This window comes from Triticum aestivum, chromosome 2A, assembly GCF_018294505.1.
Source record: "Triticum aestivum cultivar Chinese Spring chromosome 2A, IWGSC CS RefSeq v2.1, whole genome shotgun sequence".
Lineage (NCBI taxonomy): Eukaryota > Viridiplantae > Streptophyta > Magnoliopsida > Poales > Poaceae > Triticum > Triticum aestivum.
In genome coordinates this window covers 516,932,903-516,948,296 of record NC_057797.1, presented here as the reverse complement: position 1 = coordinate 516,948,296, position 15,394 = coordinate 516,932,903, and positions in this window count along the sequence as shown.

The window sequence follows — 15,394 nt, the reverse complement described above, 5'->3', positions numbered from 1 at the left end:
CAATCAATCAAAGAGCAATTTTCATAGTTAAATTCCTTGAAATCCATAATAGTGGGTTTACCAGCATCTAGGGTTTTAATATCTTCCATCCCACTTTTATCAATTTTAGCATCAAGATCAAAAAATTCCGAATTCTTGGAACGTCTTCTAGGTAAAGGTGGATCATATTCAGTCCCATCATTATCAAGATTCATATTGCAAAACAAAGATTTAATAGGGGACAAATCAATAACTTTTAGATCTTCATCTTTATTTTCCTAGGAACTAGAAGAACACGCTCTTATAAAGGCATCTTTCTTAGAACGCATCCTAGCGGTTCTTTCTTTGCACTCATCAATGGAAATTCTCATGGCTTTGAGAGACTCATTGATATCATGCTTAGGTGGAATAGATCTACGTTTCAAAGAATCAACATCAAGAGAAATTCTATCAACGTTCCTAGCCAACTCACCAATCTTAAGCAACTTTTCTTCAATCAAAGCATTGAAATTCTTTTGCGAAGTAATAAATTCTTTAATATTAGATTCAAAATCAGAGGGCATCTTATTATAATTTCCATAAGAATTTTTGTAGGAATTACCATAATTATTAGAGGGATTACTAGGATAAGGCCTAGGATTAAAATTACCTCTATACGCGTTGTTACCAAAATTGTTCCTACCAACAAAATTCACATCCATAGATTCATTATTATTCTCAATCAAAGTAGACAAGGGCATATCATTAGGATCAGAAGAAACACTCTTACTAGCAAATAATTTCATAAGTTCATCCATCTTTCCACTCAAAACATTAATTTCTTCTATCGCATGCATCTTTTTATTAGTAGATCTTTCTGTATGCCATTGAGAATAATTAACCATAATATTATCTAGGAGTTTAGTAGATTCTCCTAAAGTGATTTCCATAAAAGTGCCTCCCGCGGCCGAATCTAAAAGATTTCTAGAAGCAAAATTCAATTCGGCATAAACATTTTGTATAATCATCCACAAATTTAAACCATGAGTAGGGCAATTACGTATCATTAGTTTCATTCTCTCCCAAGCTTGTGCAACATGTTCATTTTCATGTTCATTATAGGGCAATTACGTATCCTAGTTCATTATTTCGAATAGCCAAATCATCATTAAGTTCAGAAATTCTATCAACTAAAACATTGGTAGGAACCCCTTTTCTAAGATTTTCATTGAAAGCAACATAGTCTAGAGATTGAAAACGCATTATTTCTTCTTGATCAAAGAGGATGGCCTCTATGGGAGGACGACAAGCATCCACCCTATAATGCGCAAAGATTTCTTTGGCCTCTTTTATTATGAATCTAAACTCATGAGCCAAAAATATAGTAGCGGCATGCTTAACAGAAGAATGCTCAATATTAGAAAATTATAGGAAAATCCTTTGTATGCAAGGGTGCATGTGCATGAATTGTCTTTCAAGTTCAACTACAAGCATGGCAATAGCGTCCGCAAGACAACTAGTTCTATGAACGATAGAACTACCCATAGAAGGTAAAGCACCGGGACAAGTAAAGAAATATTGAATAACTCCTTTTCCAATAATATTACCACTACCAACACGGATTTTTTTTGTATGTAAGATGGGTGGATCTTTAGCAGGACCATCAGAATTTTTTATGATATTATTATTGTCCATATCAACAATAATTTCCCCAATTTCAGACATAACGGCAGAAGGTGCAAGGGGCAAAAAGAGGCAAATAGAGAAAGAGAGGGAGGATAGAGAGAGAGGGCGAATAAAACGGCAAGGGTGAAGTGGGGGAGAGGAAAACGAGAGGTAAATGGCAAATAATGTAATGCGGGAGATAAGGGTATGTGATGGGTACTTGGTATATTGACTTTTGCGTAGACCTCGCCGGCAACGGCACCAGAAATCCTTCTTGCTACCTCTTAAGCACTGTGTTGGTTTTCCCCGAAGAGGAAGGGATGATGCAGCAAAGTAGCGTAAGTATTTCCCTCAGTTTTTGAGAACCAAGGTATCAATCCAGTAGGAGGCTACGCGCCAGTCCCTCGTACCTGCACAAAACAAATAAATCCTCGCAACCAACGCGATAAGGGGTTGTCAATCCCTACACGGCCACTTACGAGAGTGAGATCTGATAGATATGATAAGATAATATTTTTGGTATTTTTGTGATAAAGATGCAAAGTAAAGTAAAAGCAAAGGAAATAACTAAGTACTGGAGATTAATATGATGAAGATAGACCCGGGGGCCATAGGTTTCACTAGTGGCTTCTCTTGAGAGCATAAGTATTCTACGGTGGGTGAACAAATTACTGTTGAGCAATTGACAGAATTGAGCATAGTTATGAGAATATCTAGGCATGATCATGTATATAGGCATCACATCCGAGACAAGTAGACCGACTCCTGCCTGCATCTACTACTATTACTCCACTCATCGACCGCTAGCCAGCATGCATCTAGAGTATTAAGTTAATTAAAACAGAGTAACGCCTTAAGCAAGATGACATGATGTAGAGGGATAAACTCATGCAATATGATGAAAACCCCATCTTGTTATCCTCGATGGCAACAATAGAATATGTGCCTTGCTGCCCCCACTGTCACTGGTAAAGGACACCGCAAGATTGAACCCCAAGCTAAGCACTTCTCCCATTGCAAGAAAGATCAATCTAGTAGGCCAAACCAAACTGATAATTCAAAGAGACTTGCAAAGATAACCAATCATACATAAAAGAATTCAAAGAAGATTCAAATATTGTTCATAGATAGACTTGATCATAAACCCACACAAGAGAGGGGGAGAACATTGTATTGAGATCCAAAAAGAGAGAAGAAGCCATCTAGCTACTAACTATGGACCCGTAGGTCTGAGGTGAACTACTCACACTTCATCGGAGGGGCTATGGTGTTGATGTAGAAGCCCTCCGTGATTGATGCCCCCTCCGGCGGAGCTCCGGAACAGGCCCCAAGATGGAATCTCATGGATACAGAAAGTTGCAGCAGTGGAATTAGGGTTTTGGCTCCGTATCTGATCGTTTGGGGGTTCGTAGGTATATATAGGAGGAAGGAGTATGTTGGTGGAGCAACAGGGGGCCCATGAGGGTGGAGGGCGCGCCTAGGGGGGGTAGGCACGCCCCCTACCTCGTGGCCTCCTCTTTTGTGTCTTAACGTAGGGTCCAAGTCTCCTGGGTCTTGTTCATTGAGAAAATCATGTTCCCGAAGGTTTCATTCTGTTTGGACTCTGTTTGATATTCCTTTTCTTCGAAACCCTAAAACAGGCAAAAAAACAGCAATTCTGGGCTAGGCCTCGGTTAATAGGTTAGTCCCAAAAATAATATAAAAGTGGATAATAAAGCCCAATAATGTCCAAAACAATAGATAATATAGCATGGAGCAATCAAAAATTATAGATACATTGGAGACGTATCAAGTTTCCAGATGTATTCCCTGGAGAATTGCCGGGAATGCCACCAGATTGCGAGCTCGAGTTTGCTATTGATCTCGTGCCAGGGACATCACCCACATACAAGAAGTATTATCGGATGCCTTCATCCGAGTTAGTTGAGCTGAAAAAGCAACTTGATGAGATGCTCAAGAAAGGGTACATCTGCCCCAGTTCCTCACCATGGGGATCACCTGCCATATTTGTGGACAAGAAAGATGGTAGTCTTCGGATGTGTGTGGACTATCATCAGCTCAATGATGTCACTATCAAGAACAAGTACCCACTCCCCAGGATTGATGATTTGTTCGATCAACTGAATGGATCCCAAACCTTTTCGAAGGTTGATTTGAGAACCAGGTACCATCAACTCAAAATCAAGAAGGAAAATATTCCTAAGACCGCATTCACCACTCTCTATGGTTTATATGAGTATACAGTCATGTCTTTTAGTGTTACCAATGCCCTTGCCTTCTTCATGCATATGATGAACAAATTGTTCATGGACTTCTTGGACAAGTTCGTGGTGGTCTTCATCGACGATATCCTCATATACTCTAAAGGAGAAGAAGAGCATAAACAACATCTCCCAGTAGTATTGCAAAGGCTCCGTGATCACCAGTTATATGCAAAATTCAGCAAGTGTGAATTCTGGCTTAAGAAAGTAGGATTCTTGGGGCATATTCTCTCTGTCGAAGGAATAGCGGTGGATCCAAGTAAAGTCAAGGATGTGCTAAAATGGCTAGCACCAACGACGGTAACCGAGATCAGGAGTTTTCTAGGACTTGCTGGTTATTACCGTCGATTCATTGAAGGGCTTTCCAAGATTGCTAAACCAATGATAGTGCTACTCAAGAAGGACCAAAAGTTCATACGGTCTGAAGATTGTGAGAAGAGCTTTAATGAACTGAAGACTCGTTTAACTTCAGCACCCGTGTTAATGCTTCCAGACATTTATCGAAGCTTTGACGTGTACTACGACACATCTCAAAGAGTCCTAGGATGCGTGCTCATGCAAGACAACAAGGTTGTAGGCTATGCATCCAGACAGCTACGACCACATGAGGGAAACTATCACACTCATGACTTGGAGATAGCAGCAGTTGTGCATGCCTTAAAAATTTGGAGGCATTATCTCATCGGCAAATGGTGCCAAATATTCACCGATCACAAAGCCTCAACTACATATTCACTCAACCCGATTTGAATCTCCGACAAAGAAGATGGCTTGAGTTGGTCAAAGATTTTGACCTCGGTATAAATTACCACCCGGGTAAAGCTAATGTGGTTGCCGATGCCCTCAGTCGCAAACCAGCCGCGTTAAATGCATTAATGGAATCCCTCCCGAGCTTCAAGAAGAAATAGCCCAGCTCAACCTGACCACTGTTGAGGCTGACATCACTACTATGTTGGAAGTCACTCCCACTCTTGAGGAAGAAATTCGCAAGGCCTAGACAGAGGATCCATTCCTGCAACACCATGTCACACGAATGGAAGACAACAAGACTCAAGATTTCCCGATGGATGAGAAAGGTACCCTAAGGTTTTGAGGGCGATTCTCTATACCTGAAGTAGAAGATTTGAGGAAGAAGATATTAACGGAGGCACACGAATCCTCGTACTCGATCCATCCAAGCAGAACCAAGATGTACGAAGACCTCAGGCAAATATTTTGGTGGGATGGAATGAAGAAGGACATTGCATATTTTGTCGCTTGTTGTGATATATGTAATAAAGTGAAGGCGGAACATCAGAAACCTGTCGGGCTACTTCAACCATTACCCGTCCCTCAATGGAAATGGGACGATGTCTGCATGGATTTTATCACCGGTCTTCCCAAAACCCCTCAAGGCAACAATGTCGTATGGGTCATGGTGGACATGCTGACCAACATGGCCCACTTCATTCCAATCTGAACCACATATCGGGCAGATCAATTAGCTCAACTCTATGTGTCCATAATCGCCAGTCTGCATGGAGTGCCAAGAGCCAACACCTCAGACCGAGGGTCTCTTTTCACCTCAGCATTCTGTTCTCGTCTTCATCAAGCCTTGGGAACAACACTGAAGTACAGTACAACCTATCACCCTTATACAGACGGAAGATAAAGCGAGTAAACCAGATACTTGAAGACATGCTCTGAGCATGTGCCCTTGCTTAAGGACCCAAATGGGACGACAATCTACCTTATGCGGAGTTTTACTACAACAACAGCTATTAGACCAGTCTCAAGATGTCACCGTATGAAGTCATGTATGGTCGTAAATGTCGTGCTCCGTTAAACTGGTCCCAGACCGAAGATAATCGCATTTTAGGGACTGACTTGATGATGGAAGCTGAGAAGCAAGTAAGGGAGATCTGAGACAGACTACGGGTGGTCAAGTCTCGACAAAAGAGCTACTATGATTCCAAACATCGACATATCAGTTTTGAACCCGGTGAATATGTCAACCTCCGAGTCACACCCATGAAAGGAGTTAAGAGATTTCAGACTTGGGGAAAGCTTGACCAAGATATATTGGCCCATTCCCTATCATGTCCAAGGTTGGTACAGTGGCATATCAACTGGAACTTCCTCCCGAATTGTCAAAAATACACATGTCTTCCACGTATCATAGTTGCAGAGGTGTATCTCACCACCCGAGAAACAGACTGATATGGCAGAAATAGAGCTTGTTAAGGATCTGAATTATGAATAGAAACCTTCCGAATACTGGATGAGATGGAAAGAGTCACCCACAACAAGTCAATTATGTTTTACAAGGTGCAGTGGGAACACCATACCGAGAGTGAAGCTACCTGGGAAAGAGAGGACTTTTTTAGGACAAAATACCCTGAATTGTTTCCTGAGCAACCGAATCTTGAGGACGAGATTCATTCTAAGGGGGGGGGGAGGTTTTTTACACCCTGGTTTTTGTCATTTTTCTTTCTCCGGAGTTGATTGCAAATTTGGTTTGAAATTGAGTTTTTTCATTAACTCATTTGGACTTAGCACTTGGGCATTGTTTTGATTTTCACCCAAGTGACCCCACTCACTCCTAAAAACATCTCTTGCTCTGATATCTCAAAATATGACCATGAGAATATATTTTTCTCAAACGCAAAATATTCATTTTCTCTCTGAAAATGAATGATTTTCACTTCTGCTCCAAAGCAACCCCTATTTTTCTTGGTCCCAAAATTCCGAGAAAATTCCCAAATATTCTTTGGACCATGCCTCATCATCCCATGCAAAAATATCCTATGGTCATGTGGACTATTTTTTCTGTAGAAAATCATTTTCATTCTGGTTAGAAATGGTACTTTGTGAAGCAAGTCTTTTTTTGACTCTTCTCCTTGAGCTGAAATTTTTATGGCTTGGTGACCTTCCTAACTAACCCTTAACCCCAAAGTTTTAGCTCCTAACTCAATATAGAATTCTCTCAAATGGCATCAATAGTCTCTGTCCAGAAACTTGCCAAGAAGCTCAAGTCTATTCCTGTCCACCTGGCTTTGATCCAACACCACAAAGTGACTAAACCTTGCACAGACAAGCCACCAGACATGATTAAACTCTCCGGGCGCACCGCTTTGCACCAATGCACGAGGTGACCGCGTGAATCCAACATGCAAAGCAGGTGTTCGATGCACTCTGAGTGCCGACCGAGCCACTGCTTCGTCCGTGCGCTTGCCTCCGACCATTCTAGCATGTCATTCGCCTCCATCTATCTCGACCCGTCCCCCATGGCCACTCGTTGGATCTCCTCGACACTGGCGACAGCTGCTGCAGACGCGGACACGGCGGAGCAGAGGGCACAGTACGCCCGTGTGCTCGAGCCGTTTCCCTCCCGCATCATGTGCTTGGCTCCTTGCCTCCACTGTGACGGCGTGAGCTCCATGACCTCTCCCATCCACCCTGAGCTCCATTCGTCGCTGCTCGCCGCCCCAGAAGCCTCTCCGGTGATCTCGAGCCCCTCCTCGCCTGCGCCTATATATAGGCCCCTTCCCGAGTTTCTCTGGCCACCCCGCCCACCTCCTCTAATCTCAAAACATCTTGTAGAAGACCACGGCCAAGTCGGGCGGGCCTCTGGCCGCCGTTCTGCACTGGAGCCCGCTGCTGATCCCCTTCGATGTTCTGCTTCCTCCGGCGCTCCTCGTCTTCTTCCAACCTCTCTGGTGTGTTCGTGGCTTCTTCCTAGTCGAGACGGTGCTGCTGGAGCCCTTCCACCTCGCCGGAATCGCCAACTCCGATGAGCCCCCTCCGCTGCTGCCTTTGGAGAAGATAGTCATGACGCCGTCTGCCCACCTTCAACCACGCTGCCGGTACGTGTGTGCGCGCCGCACTGAGACGCATCCATCCATCCCTTCGCTGGCGGCAGCCGTGGCCTCCCCGCCAGAGAACCACCAGCGACAGAGTCATCGTTCCCTGCTTCTCTCTCTATCTTCTAACCCTGACAGAGGCGCCCGCCTGTTAGCCTCTCTGTTCCTCCACCGAAGAGGTATAAGTGAAGGCGTAATCCAAAAATTTGACTTCGACGTCACCCCCTCTCTGTTTATTCAAAACTTCATTTTAATTCAAAATTTTGACCCAACTTTGACCAGCTATAACTTTTATTCTATAAGTCCAAATCAGTTGACTCGTTTGCATTGGATTTATCTTGAGCTCCTCTATCAGCATGCAAAAGTTGAGATTTTTGCTTGCTGCAGATATTTTCTGGTGCATTTAAATGTGTTATGTGACATTTTCTTTTGCTATTTTAATTGTTTTCAGAAGGAACTTGCTGCCTTGAGGAGAACTAGGAGGATTGTGACCCTCCTCTGAACTAAGGCAAGCCATCACAAATATTTGCAAGAGTGACATTTTAATGACTATGGCTTTACTTGAATATGATATCATATAATGCATATAGTTAATTAAAATAATCTCACATGTGTTAGTTTCATATCCATGCTATGCTTGCTATGTTTTCAGTGGTATTTGAGTTGTCTGGTTAATATGATGCAGTAGGGTAATATGATCAAGAGCATGTGTAGGTTAATACCGGCATTATGTTGAAATGGTGCATATGGATATTGTTGCATTTTCATGGCATATTGTGGCTCGGATAAATTTCATTTCAAGTTTAAACATTATGATAACTCAACTTGAACATGCCGTTGATCGAGTCATGGTGCCATCGAATCGAGCTTCCCTGTGGAACCACATTTTCCTTTATGGGGAGGCCCTTTCTCGGTCTGTTGTTATGCCTCTCACCGGTGCCTCCAACTAGGGAAGGTTATGCGCTTGCGCTACCCTGGCCCGGTAGACAGGCATAGCCTTGTGTGCCCGTAGTTGATTTGGTACCATTGTCCCCATTTGGGACCGTTTTGTTTTGCCATGACGGTGACCGTTGGATGTCCGGAGTGGCAGCGTGGCCACCCATGACTTAGCCCAAAGGGGATTTGGTCCGAGTGGCCGGGAGAGTGTCATGGCAATAGACTGGTTCTGTCGGGACGCCGTTGGTCCACCCGAATGGGAGTTCGAGGCCATGGGTTCTGTGGTGTGGGTACAGTGTACTAACCTCTGCAGAGTGTGTTTAATCTATCGATAGCCGCGCCCTCGGTCATGAACACAGTTTGTATTAGGTCACACCATGGATCAACATAAATATTGAACCTGCACACTAAAGTTATACTTGTGGCACTTGCTATGATGGTTGTTGCAACCGTCGAGATGGTTTCTTTTGTGATACGGAGGTGATCACCGTGGTAAGATGATGTTTGTGGTTACGAGGTAACCAAGATGGTAAGCGGGTCCGAGAGACCCTGTTGTGAGCACTATCACTTCATGAGTAGCATGTTAAGTTCTTGCATATAACCTGCTTAAATATCAAGTTATTGTTTGCCATTGTTGCTTTATTTGTGTGAGCTTGCGAGTACATTCAAAGTACTCACATGGCATGTCATGACAATTTCAGGAGAAACCGTACCGGAGTTGGAGTTGCATCGTTGTATCGCAGTCTAGGCCGTGTCCACATCAGTGTCCCTATGAGATGGAGTCCTACTACGTTGTCTTCCCGCTGTCGCGTAGCTGTATCATTATGTTTGAGGCCCCCTTTTATGTTCACTAAATAATGTATATATGTGCAGCAGCACTAGGTGTGCCGCTTGGCCTCCCTACTTGATGTACTATCGAACCTATGTGTCAATAAAGCGGTATCTTTATGTACCAAGTTGTTGTTTGTTGCCAGAAGACTTGATATCTGGTTGGCAATGCAAGGTAAACTGGTTGCTCTGAGCCGGGGTGCCACATATGTTTGATGAGAATGACATGTTTGAGAATTTATTTGCTGCAATTAATGTTTGTGCCAAGCTTGGGGATGCTATGCTCAATAAAGATGATATTTTTAGCCCCCTACTTTGGATGGTCAAATTTATTATGATGATTGCATGCCTCCTATTTATGATGATTGCAATAATTATGAAAGTGGGTTTGGAAGAGTGTCAACTTTAGATAATTATTATCCCACTATTTTGGAGGGTGTTGAATCTTATTATAATGATAAAGGTGGACTTGGAGAGGTCATGACTTTATTTACTAATGATTCCACTATCTTGGAAGAGGTTTCAATTGATTGTGATGAGAACAAAATTGCTAATTATGGTGATTATATTGGGGAATGTAGCATGCAATTTCAAAAATATTTCTACGATCACGCAAGATCTATCTAGGAGATGCATAGCAACGAGAGGGGGAGAGTGTGTCCATGCACCCTCATAGACTGAAAGCGGAAGCGTTAGGTTAACGCGGTTGATGTAGTCGAACGTCTTCACGATCCAACCGATCCAAGTACCGAACGTACGGCACCTCCGTGTTCAGCACATGTTCAACTCGATGACGTCCCTCGAACTATTGATCCAGTAGAGGGTAGAGGGAGAGTTCCGTTAGCACGACAGCGTGGTGACGGTGATGGTGATGTGATTCACGCAGGGCTTCACCTAAGCACTACGACACTATGACCGAAGGAGTAAACTGTGGAGGGGGCACCACACACAGCTAATAGAAAAATTGATGTGCCTTTGGGGTGCCCCCACCCCCATATATAAAGGAGCGGAGGAGGAGGTGGCCGGCCCTAGGGGTGGCGCGCCATGGGGGGAAGTCCTACTAGGACTCCACTCCTAGTAGGATTCGGCCCCCCTTCCTTCCAACGGAGAGGGGAAAGGGGAAAGAGGGGAGAGGGAGAAGGAAAAGGGGGCGCCCCACCCCTTGCCCAATTCAGCTTGGCCATGGGGAGGCACGCGCCTCCTCTTGTGTCCTTCCTCCCTCACTTCACTATGGCCCATGAGGCCCATTAACTTTCCCAGGGGGTTCCGGTCTCCAACGTATCTATAATTTTTGATTGCTCCATGCTATATTATCTACCATTTTGGACATTATTGGGCTTTATTATCCACTTTTATATTATTTTTGGGGCTAACCTATTAACCAGAGGCCCAGCCCAGAATTGCTGTTTTTTTGCCTATTTTAGGGTTTCGAAGAAAAGGAATATCAAACGGAGTCCAAACAGAATGAAACCTTCGGGAACGTGATTTTCTCAACGAACAAGACCCATGAGACTTGGACCCTACGTCAAGACACAAAAGAGGAGGCCACGAGGTAGGGGGCGCGCCTACCCCGCCCCCTCAGGTGCGCCCTCCACCCTCGTGGGCCCCCTGTTGCTCCACCGACGTACTCCTTCCTCCTATATATACATACGTACCCCCAAACGATCAGATACGGAGCCAAAACCCTAATTCCACCGTCGCAACTTTCTGTATCCACGAGATCCCATCTTGGGGCCTGTTTCGAAGCTCCGCCGGAGGGGGCATCGATCATGGAGGGCTTCTACATCATCACCATAGCCCTCCGATGAAGTGTGAGTAGTTTACCTCAGACCTACGGGTCCATAGTTATTAGCTAGATGGCTTCTTCTCTCTGTTTGGATCTCAATACAATGTTCTCCCCCTCTCTTGTGGAGAACTATTCGATGTAATCTTCTTTTCACGGTGTGTTTGTTGAGAACGATGAATTGTGGGTTTATGATCAAGTCTATCTATGAACAATATCTGAATCTTCTCTGAATTCTTTTATGTATGATTGGTTATCTTTGCAAGTCTCTTCGAATTATCAGTTTGGTTTGGCCTACTAAATTGATCTTTCTTGCAATGGGAGAAGTGCTTAGCTTTGGGTTCAATCTTGCGGTGTCCTTTCCCAGTGACAGTAGGGGCAGCAAGGCACGTATTGTATTGTTGCCATCAAGGATAACAAGATAGGGTTTTCATCATATTGCATGAGTTTATCCCTCTACATCATGTCATCTTGCTTAAGGCGTTACTCTGTTTTCTTTAACTTAATACTCTAGATGCATGCTGGATAGCGGTCGGTGAGTGGAGTAATAGTAGTAGATGTAGGCAGGAGTCGGTCTACTTGTCTTGGACATGATGCCTATATACATGATCATACCTAGATATTCTCATAACTATGCTCAATTCTGTCAATTGCTCAACAGTAATTTGTTCACCCACCATAGAATACTTATGCTCTTGAGAGAAGCCACTAGTGAAACCTATGGCCCCCGGGTCTATCTTCATCATATTAATCTTCCAATACTTTGTTATTTAATTTGGTTTTATTTTACTTTGCATCTTTATAATAAAAAATACCAATATTATCTTATCATATCTATCAGATCTCACTCTCGTAAGTGGCCGTGTAGGGATTGACAACCCCTTATCGCGTTGGTTGCGAGGATTTATTTGTTTTGTGCAGGTACGAGGGACTCGGCGTAGCCTCCTACTGGATTGATACCTTGGTTCTCAAAAATTGAGGGAAATACTTATGCTACTCTGCTGCATCATCCCTTCCTCTTCGGGGAAAAACCAACGCAGTGCTCAAGAGGTAGCAAGAAGGACTTCTGGCACCATTGCCGGGAAGTCTACGCAAAAGTGAATATACCAAGTACCCATCACAATCCCTATCTCCCGCATTACATTATTTGCCATTTGCCTCTCGTTTTCCTCTCCCCCACTTCATCCTTGCCGTTTTATTCGCCCTCTCTCTCTATCCTCCCTCTCTTTCTCTATTTGCTTCTTTTTGCCCCTTGCACCTTCTGCCGTTATGTCTGAAATTGGGGAAATTATTGGTGATATGGACAATAATAATATCATGAAAAATTTTGATGGTCCTGCTAAAGAACCACCCATCTTAGATACAAAAAAATTTCGTGTGGGTAGTGGTAATATTATTGGAAAAGGAGTTATTCAATATTTCTTTACTTGTCCTGGTGCTTTACCTTCTATGGGTCTTTCTATCCTTCATAGAACTAGTAGTCTTGTGGACGCTATTGCCATGCTTGTAGTTGAACTTGAAAGACAATTCATGCACATGCACCCTTGCATACAAAGGATTTTCCTAGAATTTTCTAATATTGAGCATTCTTTTGTTAAGCATGTCGCTACTATATTTTTGGCTCATGAGTTTAGATTCATAATAAAAGAGGCCAAAGAAATCTTTGCACATTATAGGGTGGACGCTTGTCGTCCTCCCATAGAGGCCATCCTCTTTGATCAAGAAGAAATAATGCGTTTTCAATCTCTAGACTATGTTGCTTTCAATGAAAATCTTAGAAAAGGGGTTCCTACCAATGTTTTAGTTGATAGAATTTCTGAACTTAATGATGATTTGGCTATTCGAAATAATGAACTAGGATATTCTCTTGAATATAGGCTCACAAAGTTCTGTCAAAAGAATGCTTATAATGGTGAATTGGTTGTGCAATACGAAGGACCAAAGGAGGAACCTATACCTCCCAAGGTTGATCTTGGGGACTTTTGCCCCATTAAATTTTGCCCTTTTGATTAATTTTTCTTACCTCAAAGAAAACTTGTTGCTGAACATAGAGAATATGAAATGAGTTTTAATGATCTATCTTACTATTATGGCAATACCTAGATCTATCCTTGCTTTTTATGCCTAGCTAGGGGCGTTAAACGATAGTGCTTGTTGGGAGGCAACCCAATTTTATTTTTATTCCTTGCTTTTTGATCCTGTTGAGTAATAAATAAATAATTTATCTAGCCTATGTTTAGGTTGTGTTTTTTGTGTTTAATTAGTGTTTGTGCCAAGTAGAACTGTTGGGAAGACTTGGGGAAAGTCTTGTTCATCTTGCTGTAAAAAACAGAAACTTTAGCGCTCACGAGACCTGCTGTAATTTTTATTTGGAAAGTGATATTTAGTTAATTGTTTTTGCAGATGATTAATAGATAAATTCCTCACGTCCATAAATTTATTTTAGAATTTTTGGGGTTCCAGATCTTGCGCTAGCTACAGATTACTACAGACTCTTCTGTTTTTGACAGATTCTGTTTTTCATGTGTTCTTTGCTTATTTTGATGAATCTATGGCTAGTAAAATAGTTTATAAACCATAGAGAAGTTGGAATAAAGTATGTTTAACACCAATATAAATAAATAATGAGTTCATTACAGTACCTTGAAGTGGTCTGTTGTTTTCTTTCGCTAACGGAGCTCACGAGATTTTCTACTTTAAGTTTTGGGTAAAGATTTGATGGATTATGGAACAAGGAGTGGCAAGAGCCTAAGATTAGGGATGCCCATGGAACCCCCAAGATAATATAAGGACACCTAAAATCCAAAGATTGGGGATGCCCCGGAAGGCATCCCCTCTTTCGTCTACTTCTATCAGTAACTTTACTTGGAGCTATATTTTTATTCACCACATGATATGTGTTTTGCTTGGAGCGTCTTGTATTATTTGAGTCTTTATTTGTTAGTTTACCACAATCATCCTTGCTGTACACACCTTTTGAGAGAGCCATACATGATTTGGAATTTGTTAGAATACTCTATGTGCTTCGCTTATATCAAATGAGTTATATAGTTTTGCTCTAGTACTTCACTTATATCTTTTAGAGCACGGTGGTGGATTTGTTTTATAGAAACTATTTATCTCTCATGCCTCACTTAGATTATTTTGAGAGTCTTAGCATGGCAATTTGCTTAAAAAATCCTTATATGCTAGGTATACAAGATTAATAATAAAATTCTCTTATGAGTGTGTTGAATACTATGAGAAGTTTGATGCTTGATAATTGTTTTGAGATATGAAGATGGTGATATTAAAGTTGTGCTAGTTGAGTAGTTGTGAATTTGAGAAATACTTGTGTTAAAGTTTGTGATTCCTGTAGCATGCACGTATGGTGAACCGTTATGTGATGAAGTCGGAGCATGATTTATTTATTGATTGTCTTCCTTATGAGTGGTGGTCGGGGACGAGAGATGGTATTTTCCTACCAATCTATCCCCCTAGGAGCATGCGCGTAATACTTTGGTTTGATAACTTGTAGATTTTTGCAATAAGTATATGAGCTCTTTATGACTAATGTTGAGTCCATGGATTATACGCACTCTCACCCTTCCACCATTGCTAGCCTCTCTAATACCGCGCACCTTTCGCCCGGTATCATACACCCACCATATACCTTCCTCAAAACAGCCACCATACCTACCTATTATGGCATTTCCATAGCCATTCCGAGATATATTGCCATGCAACTTTCCACCATTCCGTTTATTATGACACACTCCATCATTGTCATATTGCTTAGCATGATCATGTAGTTGACAACGTATTTGTGGCAAAGCCACCATTCATAATTCTTTCATACATGTCACTCATGAGTCATTGCATATCCCCGTACACCGCCGGAGGCATTCATATAGAGTCATATTTTGTTCTAAGTATCGAGTTGTAATTGTTGAGTTGTAAGAAAACAAAGTGTGATGATCATCATTATTAGAGCATTGTCCCAGTGAGGAAAGGATGCTAGAGACTATGATTCGCCCACAAGTCGGGATGAGACTCCGGACGAAAAAAGAAAAAGAAAGATAAGAGGCCATAAAAAAGAGAAAAGGCCCAAATAAAAAAAATAAGAGAAAAAGAGAGAAGGG